Consider the following 12516-nt stretch of genomic DNA (forward strand, 5'->3'; position numbering starts at 1 on the left):
AGGCAATGTCTCTAGCTCTGTTCCCTCTGCCGGAAAGGGGATGACATGCACTTGGCATTACCTTTATTTTGCCTGGGTTTTGCAGTGATAAAAAGCTACAAAACTCAAATATTGGTTCTGCTAAGTTTCAAAGGGAATTCCCTCAGATTTCAAGACCATTGATATGGTAACTGTTTCACAAAACAAGATAAAGTTATTCATCTGTGACCAACTCTTGTGAAAATTATTGGTACATGTGTGCCATAGACTGTTACTGAAAAAAATTAAAATGGAGTGCAAAAAAAAAAGGGCTTCTATACATATAACAGTATGGCAATACAGACTTTGCAATAAAATTGGAGAAAACAGTGTTCACTAGGCAGAGAAAGTTCAAATTAAATAAGGCTGTGTTTGGACACATGCTGCTTTCACAATGACAGCATTGTAAACTGCATCGTGAGCTGCATAGGACTATAATTTGGATTCTCACTGCTGTTGCATCTTTCTGTCACCTGACACTTTGTCTTTTACTCATTTTCCTTTCTTCTTTATGCTGAATTCATTTAACTGATTGATGTCTTTTGCCTTGGCCTTTATAGTCATGTCTCCTTACACTCTGATGAAGAAACAGCTTACATAAAATGGATGGGAAAAAAAAAACCTAGATTTTGCAATCATACCAGTCAGATTTCTTCTTCTCCCTTTTTCCTACTGGGATCATGTAACAGGAGAGACAGGAGGGATTTTCTAACTTAATTTAGTCCCAATTATGTATCTTGTATCAGAATCATCAATAACATACTTAGTGCTCATCATTACATCTCTGTACATATGCTCAACATCACCATTATTCCAGAAATCCTACTTGTCTACATTAAGTCTTATTCACAGAAGTTCCATTCAAACAGATTCCTGGAATCTCTACAGTGCTGTGACTGTGTAAGTGGCTTTCTATACCTTCAGCACAGTTCAGGATTCCTTTTTTAACCATCTTTATACATAATCATTCAAAAATATACAACTATATGAATGTATGCACATGCCTCACCGAACAAAGGGTTCTTTGAAGATAAGAGAAGTTGGTACCAGGGAAATTGTATTCATGAATTCATCACACCAAAAACAAAATTAGAAAACAAATTTGCAAGCATATTTTTCTGTCTTACTGATCTGCTCCCAAATAACCACACAGAGACATTTTATTAATTATGAAAGCTTTGTCAATAGCATAGGCTTATTCCTATCTCTTATAATGTAAAGTAAGCCATATTTTTATAGATCTATATTCTATCACATCTTCTACCACTATCCGATTGTGTGTGTTCAGCTTATTCTACATCTGGCTGCCTTCTCCACGACTTCTTCCCAATACCCTCTCTGCCCCAAAAATCTTGCCAAGCTTTTGGCCATTTAACTTTTAGTAAACAAATCCCAGTGACATACCACACACCACATAAAGGAACATTCCATAACACAAGATATAGATGAATGTTTATGTTTGACCAAACTGGAGAAAAAAAAAAAGAATCCTGGTATCTCTCTGGGGTGTCAGGAGTAGCACTGAAATTTTATAAAAGACATTAAACAAAAGCCAGCAAATATGCATATGTTAATTTAACTGTGTGAAATCTCTTCTTGGGAGGCAGCTTTCTCCTTTGGGTTACAATGGAGATCTTTTTTTCCCCTGATATGGAATTCCTGAGGAATTTTGTCGCTCTTTGAGATCTATTCTAATATTCCAACAGCTGAAGGGCAGCAAAACATAAATCTCGCCTTCCTTTGCCTCTTGTTCTATCTGGGTCATAGTTACAATATAGTGCTTTATTCTTCCTATTGTATCATCTACTACAATTGGGAGCAGCTGATTATGTCCATGTTTACAAAGCAGAATGACTCCTTGAAAAATAATTTGTTTTATATATTTAATAGCATAATTTTATGTGAATCACTTTATATACCTTGACTTTCCTTGTTCTGTTACTATAAAACCTTATGAAATTACTTTGAATTGGAACATAGAGTCAGATAATTAAATCTGTGTTCTTAGGCCATGGCACTTCAATTTTACCCAAGAATAAACTACCTTAAGCCCTTTGAGATAAGAGTTTTGGTCTTCGTGTTTAAACTTCTGTCTTTGTTACTCTTTCTCTCTCACACACAGTCTCTTTCCTTTCATCTTTGTTTTCTTCCTTTTTGCTTTGTATTTAGCCCTCATAAGGATCTAACACAGAACCTTCTCATGCTAGATGAACACTCTACTATTGTGTTCTTAGTCCCATTTTCTCATATTTTAAGCAGCTTTTACATGATGCTTATTTTCTCTTTGTTTTGTTTCCTGTTAAAGATACCCACAGATGGATCTAATTCATTCTCTGTACTTAGAATAGTTTCTGATATCAACCTGCCAAATATTTAAAAACTGATCTGTCTTACTATATTCCTCAACTAATGTGCAAAGGAAATTTTCTTAAGATTCTTTTAAACTTGTACGAATTGTATTCTATCACCTAATTAATTATATAAATTGTTCACTAGATAACTTGCAAGCATCAAAAATTTTAAACGCAATAGACTTTGACAATAATCCAGCAAACACTGACCTGTTAAGCGAGTATTTACACAAAATGATCTGTGCTAATTGTGTTTGGATTGGGATGTTGCAACTAACTGTATAGTATAAGTAATTCAATCTTGGTTAATTCTACATCATGCTGATAAAATGTGATGAATAGCCACTGATAAAGTGCTCTAAATTCGACAAGAAAGATAAGATTTGAGTTTTCAGTACCAGTCTATCTCATAAAGTACTCTTTGCACACAAATATCCAGGCACTGTGGAGAGGTACTTGTATTCCATACTTTATTCTGTTTGCTTCAAACATGTGTCCATTGTCTGTGGAGATTAAGATAAACAGGACCTCTTGGACAAATTCTGTGGTTTATTAAAATGGTTAACTATTGTCAACTCTGAAAGAGATTCATTTTAAGTTAACAGGAAGGCAGGAAATATGTCATCATACTGACTGCAACTTTTGTGCCAGAATATTGGCTTTCTTGTCCTAACTGAAACAATTTGCATGTTGTTTGTTGAGGAAGACATGGGAAATTATTGAAATCTTCCTTGTTCTTATACATCTCATGAATTTATAATATTCGGTGCTATCATAGTAAGTGAATGCTGCAATGCTCATGCAAACTAGGTGAAATGCAGATGAGCATTACAAGTTACAAAATGACAAATATGGAGCAATTAACATTGTCTGGAGAGTTATGAGATAATTCAAACAGTAGAAAGACAATGGCATGCAGAAAGGAACAAAAATTCCAGATTGATTATCATTGAGTTGATTACATATTACAGAATCAGTAGCTGAAATATAGAAAGGGTAATGCCAGAAAAAGAAAAAAAAGAGTTTAAGATATCCAAGAGAAGAATCTCAAATGCCATGTTTAGGTAATGCTGAAAAAATTGGAGGTAAGAATTTTGGCTGTGTTCAAAATGCTTCAACTCATATCAGACACATGTAGGAGACTCATAGATCACAACAACAAATAGAAGTGGGATTTATAGGAATAATGGGAATAGTAATAAAATAGATTGAGGATATAGTTGGTGACAAAATGATTAATAATATACAGAGCAAAGCTCTGGATCTGTGACTGCTGCAGCTTGAACATCAAAATATGTCATAGTATATTTTGGGAAGAGAAGTGAAATGGAAAAGTCATTCAGGAGATCTGCCAGCAGAAACCATAGCAAATGAACCCACAAAGGTACAGTTAGTTCACTTCCTCACATACAAACTACTTTTATGAAAATTCAGGCTAGAATATTTGCAGCCCTTACAATCTCTGAGAGCTTCAGTGAAAGGTGTGTCCATAAAAACCTTAGGGATGTTGAGATCCTTTTAGAATTTTATGAAGTAATACACATTTTATTTGGATTTTTCCCAAATCAAAATCATCCCCATCTTCAATATTTCTCTCTTGAACTTGAAATGTCTATTGGAAAACCTGTGTCATCAGGATGTGGAGTCTTATCCACATCTTAGTATTATTCAGATATTATTTAGATAATATTTAGAAGAAACCTATACTTAGTTGTTAGTGTAAAATTGATGTAAGAAATGGGGGCTATTAGGATGTAATAAATACATTTGCATGTTAAAAGAAAATGTTTGGGGGAGAATGATATGGAATGATATGTCATGAAAACAGTATATACATCAAGTCCATAATATTTCTGAGGCTTTTTCGAAGACTCCTTCCTTTGTATTCCTGGTTCCATTATTAGGAAGAATTTGACATATCCAACAAGGCAAAACATATGTGGAAATAATGCTATTTAGCACTACCAAGAATTTATGTAAGAGAGAAAAATTAGCAGATAAAGCACATGTGCACAATTGGGATTGAGGTACATTGCTAATACCATGACTTTGGAATTAACTGGCATACTTTATATAAAGTATATAAAGGTATATACCTTTGTAAAATAATATGCTTTCATATATTGTGCTATAGGTTGCAGACCACATTTGAAAGCCTACCAAGATTTGGCTCACATATCAATTTCTACAGTTGTGAACTTATTTTACCTTGAGAAAAGCAATATACAGTTTCACACAAGCTATGGCCAATGGTGTAAGTAAATTATTGCATCATTATCCACTCAGAACCCTGAAAAAGCTATTAAGCAGCTAATGACAAAATTATGTCATTATTTGGCTTATGCTGTCACATATATTACACTTGAGTTAATGGACAAAGCATAGAACTATCTTACCATCACTTAATAGTATCAGAGCTGGGGAACAAGACTTCAAGTGTTAGACAAATATGTCTGTGAATTTAGAGAAACAGAACCCATCCTTGGCAGTTTTAAATTGCAGTTTTCATTACAAAGCAGCACTGTTTACAAATGAAGCATGCATTTCAGCCTCGGACACTTTATTTAACTCCATCCCTATTTGTGAAAATTAATGACATAACTGAAGACAAATTGTTCTCAGTGGCAAGATCTGTTGAGGGAGAAGAAAAAGCCATGAAGTGAGGGATTCGGGTTTCAGGGAAAACTTTAAGAAAAATGCTTTTTTGAGAGATACCTCCCTCTTTCCATCTGTAATCACCTGTTTACTTGAAAAAAATCTAACAAAACTGAAAGAATTAACTAAAAATTTATGGGGTATTACTGTTCTACCTTAGTCACAGTGGCTGCACTTTAAATTACTAGGTATGGGCTCCTAAGACCTTAGCCTGGGGAGGGGATTCTGTCCCCCCCAGACAGTGGCTCTGCATCTTTAACTAAATATCTCATTCTAATAAAGCTGAAGATTCAAAAGTTAAGGCAAAAACATGGGAGCTCAGAGAGTTAGAGTAACAACTTGCTAATTTTTTCTCCGTATGGGGGCACCCCTGAAACCTCTCTGGTTCCACATTGCCCCAACTAAAAAACCCACGCTAACCTCCTTCCTGCTACTTTCTGTCAGCTAGTTGCTAACTCTGCCTCTCTGAGCTCAGGATAATTTTCTTTAATTAACACAAATGAAGAGCATTTACACAGTTAAACAAATGCAGCATAAACAATGTAACACATCTTTGCCTAGTTAAAGGAATATTCCACAAGTTATATGACACACTGATATGGATGACTTGTTCTCGTTCCATCATAATGTTGAAACATAAGGTGAAATAGAGTGGCGAGAAGAATTAGTGAGAAGCTATGACATGTTAACAACTGATGACTTTTCCATAATCCATAGATGACTTTTGAAGTACGATTTTCTTGAAGTATACCCTTCAATGAACCTTCAATGTAGGTGCTCCTTTCCTGTCTGTCGGTCACAATCCAAATCATTGGTTACACAGAACTCTGGCACATTGCATATACAGAAATTATATTGTTGCTTCTGGTTCATCATGCAAGCTAAAAGTTCATTTTCTTTAGTAGTTGAGGGTTATTAATATCCATTTCCCTAACATCTCAGTACTACAAACTTAATATTTGAGGGTCTGAATGAATTATCAAGTAGATAAATTAGTAAATAAGGCAACATTGTTAATGCTGGAGACAAGCTCTTGTTCCAGGTACCTTTTCAACTGGAAGTAATGTCTTTGATGTACATACATTCATATTTAATGATATGGCTATAAAATGTTAATGCAGATAGATTTATGAAGAGGCTACATATTCTGAGAGATAATAATTTTTCATAAGCACTTACCCATGAATATAAGCATAGTATATTTAACCCCCCATAACTTAATTCCATTTAGTACATCATTATTTATTGGACATCCCTTATGTGCTCTATTTTTTCAGTGAATAGTTGAAATATTTTTTCAAATTTAATCTACACTATACCTAATAATACAGTCAACATTTTGAATATCACTTTAAAGAAAGAAAACTAAGACAGAGGTTTGTGCAGTCTTCTGTGTTTCAAACTCATTTTCATGGCTTAAATTCAATAACTTTTAAAAGGCATTATGACTGTCATTTTGGTTATGCTGTGGTTGCAAAGTTTTCAATATCTATAATAAGTTGGGTTCTTTGAACTGAGAAAGATGAATCAATATTCTTTGAAACTTGCAGAGTAGGAAAAGGCTACCACAGTGGAAAGAAACATTATTAGAGAAGATATAAATACCTAAGTATGTCCATCTTTTCAAAAATGAAAGCAATTGTCACTAAATGGTATAGTCTGATAATATTCTATAAATAAGGCACATAAATTATCTTATTGTGTAGAAAACATACCAGACCCATCATTCATTTTCTTTGTTAAAGCACTTTATATCTCAAACCCATAGTGATTTTATGTTTTATATTTAGAATAAGAGAAATAGAATCTCAACTATTTTAATGGCTGATATTTAAATTCTATATATTTTCTTCTTTTATTTTCCTCATAGCATATAAAATTAAGTCATATTTATGGGATTTATAAACTTTTATGTAATGTGATTACTTTTTAAAATGATGCACATTATCCAAGTTTACTAATTTAAGAGAACAAAGAACTCATACATATTTTTTCATATGAGGTGACACTAGAAAACTAATCAAGATCCAAAAATGATTGTAAGCCTATATGTTAGTTTGGGACCATAATTACTATACAGTTATCAACTTTTATTTGTGTATCTTACTAATTACTACATAGAATAATTAGTATAACAATGTTTGTATTCTTAATAGTATTTATCATTTCATTTGCTTCGTGGTATACTCTATCTCATCTTTTGCCTTTCACATTGAAAGAAAATCCACCACTTAATGTATTTCCAATTCAGTCTGCTTGCATTTATCTTGAAAGTCATAGCCCACACTGTTATTTGAAACATTAGAGGTTTTTACTTTTGTGCCTCTTAGATTAAATTCTAAATAAAATTGTGGAAGGGCTATTACTAACTTACCTTTGTACACTTTCAAAGCTCTTGGCATAGTGATTGGCACAAAATCAAGTGCTAAGAAAATGTTAGACATATATGTGCTAGTTATTTTACTAAGAAATCAAGAGTATAAAATTGTGCCAATATCACATCAATGTAGACGGTTCTAAACATTATAGAACACACTTGGCAGAATCTTTGAAAATCTACAGTTCTAAAACACAATCCAGAAAGTCTTATTAGAAAACTTTAAGCATTTACAGCATTAAGGTCGTATTATTTCTTCAAAAGATATGAAAGAGTAGAACTTAGAGCTATTCAATCAATATGGAATATCAAGCTGGTTATAACCTTGAAGGGAAGTAGGAAGAACTGCTGCTGAAAAGACTGACTGGACTTGAATTCTGAAGATACAAGACATGATTCCAAATTATGTGTACACACTGATGCTGAAAAACAAATCTATTTATTTTTTCATTAAATTATTTTAAAATAATTTTATGGTAATTAAATGAAATTAATCGTTAAAACATCACAGTGCTCAACACACACGAATGCACATTTGTTATCATCCATTCAGCAGGCTTCTGCAAACTCCAGATCATTAGACTTATTTGACTTTATTTTTTAGAGTTTCATTTATTCCTAGGTTTTCTTAGCCTTTCATCTAGGATGTGCTTGAGGATAGCTTTAAGCAGCTCTATTCTCGCATTCAAATCTTCTTTGTATAATTCACAATCTGCAAACTTATTGCTTCCTTTAATGCATTTAAATAAAAAGTCCATACAGAGTAAGTAATGCTTTAAGAACTGGGGTCTTTCATGGATCATCAAGATAATGGAGTCCCTCAGTGTGTGTTAGAGTGACATTTTGTCATCTGCTAAATCAGCTGTAAGCTCCACAAAGCTCATGATTCACCAAATATTTGTTGAATAGATCAAAGAATTATTTAATATGCTACTATGCTTCTTAGTATACTGTAAGATCCCAACACTTCCTCTCCTTATAGATCTTTCCAAGATTTGTTGTAAATTGCAATAATCACAAACACAAACTCAATGTATTACAAAATGTTATATACTTTATTCTTACATCTTAAAAGATGCAAACCTAAATGGAGAATAAAGTCTATGCTTACATAAATAGTGGCATTCAGGTGAAAGTATGCAAGGCAGACATTTTGAGTATGACACTTTGTCCATTTAAATATCTACTTGAAATGTCTGATGGGAGAAGACAGAGATCAAAATAAACACTAAGATACAAAGTAGTCCTAAAACATACTTTGAAAGATGGAAAAAATAAAGATATTCAATAATGATTTTATTTTTTCTCAGTTTTCTGGATTACTATTCATTCTGGATGAGCTACATTCTTCTTCCAGCATTGTTATTAAGTACCATTCTCTTTCTTGAAATATATTGACATTTGTGTTTTACAGCTAAAGATTCTTATAGGATCAAATCCTTGTCTAAGCATATACAAAATTATTGAGTTTTGACATGGAGCTATACTAATAATAATTAAAAAATCATCATAGGTAAGTCAAGAGCCAAAAGAGACAGTGCAAGATTTAGTTCAGTAGTTCATATGCTCCACACAATAGTTTATGTGGTAATTAGTAACTACTCCTATTTTAAAGATGAAGGAAAGGTTAGTTGCAAAGGGAAAAGATGATAGATCTGAGATTCTAGAAATGTTTGACTATAGAAAAAAACTCAACTCTCTTTCAATCTCTAAGAAATAGAAAATGAAAGTTGCTTCCTTATCCTTGTAATTCTGAATTTCTAGTCTGGAAATACTGTCTTCAAAAATAAAGGTAGTGTTTACAATAAAAAGCAACCTTTTTGTTAGTCATCATCTTCAATTAATGACTGTACTGAGGATTTTGACCTTAATATTGTATAATGAATCTCTCATACAAATAGAAGAATGGTAGATTTGGATTTGTTTGATTGCTTGCTTGGATTTTGTTTCTCAAATTTTATTTCAAACAGATATGTGACATTGGAAACATATCGTTCCTAATACTAAATCTCTCCCTAAACACACACACACACACACACACACACACACACACACACATACACAACACACATATAACATATTATGTATATAATGTATTATATATACCAATTTGTATATATGTAAAATTTATTATATATGTGACAATTTCTAATCATTCAAAGTTATTTGACTTAAACAAAATTAATTTCAAAAGCATTTTCCTTATAGGTATCCCAGGCAAAGTTGCAAAGTATCTTTTATTTAATGAGGTAAACTATTACATTTTTATTGGTTTTATTGAGCTATACATTTTATTATATTTTATATATAAAGAAAATCCAAAGTCCAGATAAGTCAAGTTAAATAAATTAAGCAAATGACAAATGAAGGTCATTTCAGTTTGAGACAGAACTGAAATTTATATCAGGCTTCTTTTTATATTTTTTATTTTAGTGAAACTGCTCATTTATGAAATGTGAAGCCAAATGATAAAAGCAGCTGGGCACTCAATGTTGTTAAAACTTAAAGCAGAGTTTTAGGGTTTGGTGACTAATTTTTAGAGCAGTGGAAATTAAATTATATCTTTAGTCTCTTTAATGATTAAGTCTAGAACTAGAAATACAGGAATATTGCTTATGTAGTTCTATGAAACTGTTTTAAGTATGCAAAAATGCAGGTAGATGATTTGAAGGTCAAAAGTAAATGTGCTTGTTCTTGTTTAAATAAGGTTTTGCTAAAAATGTTATGATGGATGTAGATAAGTTTGCATAAAAGTACCAAAATAATTATTTTAATATAAATATTTTAAAGCTGTATTTTAATTTTTTGTTTTATAATTTCTAGCTTGTGTTGGCATGACCACACATGCTATGTAGTTGCATGTTCACATGTTTGTGTGTGATATAGATGTTAGAACAACCTCAAGACTCAGTTTACAGGGATCATCCTCATGTTTTTGAAAGTTTCTCTCACTGGCCTATGACTTGTCAACAAGTTCCAAAGATTTGCCTATCTCTGTCTCCCTAGTGTTTGAATAACGCATGTGTTCCATCACATTGGAATTTTTAAAAATAATATATTCATTTATTTTTTTACATGTATTCAATGTATCTTGATTATATTCAATTTACCTCCTAACACCCCCATAACACAGATTTTTTGAATTGGGGCACAGGGATCACACACAGGTCTTATGGTTTGAAAGATAGGCACTTTATCAACAGAGGTAGGATCTCAGCTTTACTGATACTTTCTTCACTTGAACTAGGTAACTTTAGTAGGTGAAAAAGTACTTTATACTAAGACATTCAAAACAAATAAATTTTTAATAAGAGGTACATAAATTTCTTTAAATTTATCATATAGATTATATGTATGTATACATTCTGTATCACACACTAATCCACCAAAATTCTAAATTCAGTAAATGAATATATTGGCTACATATGGCCTTAATTTTCCTATTTGTCCTTCTGTCCCTATGCATTCAACCCATCTCGTGTTCTGCCTTACTCGAGATAGGGTTCCAATTCCCAGGAACTGAATATTTACGTCCTGAAGAGGCCAATACAGATGCCAAAATTCTGGAGTAATGATACTTACATCCATACCTGTGTCCAATAGGCCAGTAATAAAAACGCCATTTACACATTCTCTTAACTTTGGTCTTTGTTCATTTATAGAAGTCTGCCAAAATACATGTAACTCATCTTTCAGGCTGTTTTTGCTTTTAACAGCAGGCATGGGGCTTTCTAATTTTCCTGACAAGGCATATTCTCTGCAGTAACCGGAAATGACTGGACCACATTCACCATGGGGGCCTGCGAGAGGCCCCCTCATTGCATTTCCCAATGGCAACAGGTTGCCTTGTCTATCTCTTGTTGACCTACACTCATTCATCCAGTGTCTGCCTTTTCCACATCTCCTACATAAACCTGAAGGCTGAGTCCTCCTATGTCTGTTATTTCTAGAAGAGGCATTATTATTATTGTTGTTGTTGTTGTTGTTGTTGTTGTTATTGTTATTGTTGTTATTATTTCTGGAAATCCGTTGTCTGCAATTCCTTTTCATATGTCCCATTTTGCCACAATTAAAACATTTGGTAACTTGATGCCTCCTTTTTGCATGAGAAATTGCTTCTTCTACCCATGCTTCAGTGCCATAGTCAAATGTATCAACATTCATTGTATGCAAGATCCATTCGTCCAAGGGCACTGATCTGATCTTTAAAGGCCCCAGTATCATTTTGCACTCCACATTTGCATTCTCATAAGCCAAAGACTCAATTATTATATGCCTTGCTTCTGGGTCAGATATCCCTATTTGTACAGATATAGTTAGTCTTTGTAAAAAATCACTAAAGGGTTCTCTCTGACCCTGTTTAATTCTGATATATGGTTCCTTTCTCTGTTCTGGATCTTGAACCCTGTCCCAAGCCTTTAAGGCTGCTGTAGTACATATGGATAAGGTGTGTTCATCATAATTAGCTTGTTCTAGAGGATTGGAGAAAAGTCCTTCACCTAGAATTTGATCTAGCGAAATCTCAATTCCCTTCTCTCTTTCCTGCTGTTCTAAAAGTCTAGCCTCTTGTCTGAACACGCATTTCCAATTTAATTGTGATCTGCTCTCTAGAACAGCTGATACTAATTGTACCCAATCATGGGACATTGTTTTGTTGCTTATAGACCAAGTTTTGAGCATCTCTCTAACAAAGGACGAATGTAGCCCAAAATTCATAATGGCTTGTTTAATTTCTTTGAGATCATTCATACGGACGTGTTCCCATGTATATTCCTTGATGACCCCAGGGTTTTTGGAACCAGTCACCTTTTCTGATGTTATTATTGGAAAGGCAGGTAGAACTTTATGGAAATTATTCTGTAGAGTTTTACTCATTGACGGAGTTAAATTTTGCCTTTCTACCATTTGTTCCTGTTCATCAGAGTCTATAATTTCCTCAGTCTTTTCAAATCTGCTTACCATTGCCTTCTGTAAGGCCTGGCTCTCCTGTCCAGAATTATGCTCCAAGGCCTTCATGGAGAATTCCAAAATATGAAGTTTTTCCAGTAGAGTTAATATCTCATCCTTGGGTAGAATTTTCATGGCATGAATTGTGCCTTCTTGTATTGACAATTT

This window comes from Arvicola amphibius, chromosome X, assembly GCF_903992535.2.
Source record: "Arvicola amphibius chromosome X, mArvAmp1.2, whole genome shotgun sequence".
Taxonomy (NCBI): Eukaryota; Metazoa; Chordata; class Mammalia; order Rodentia; family Cricetidae; genus Arvicola; species Arvicola amphibius.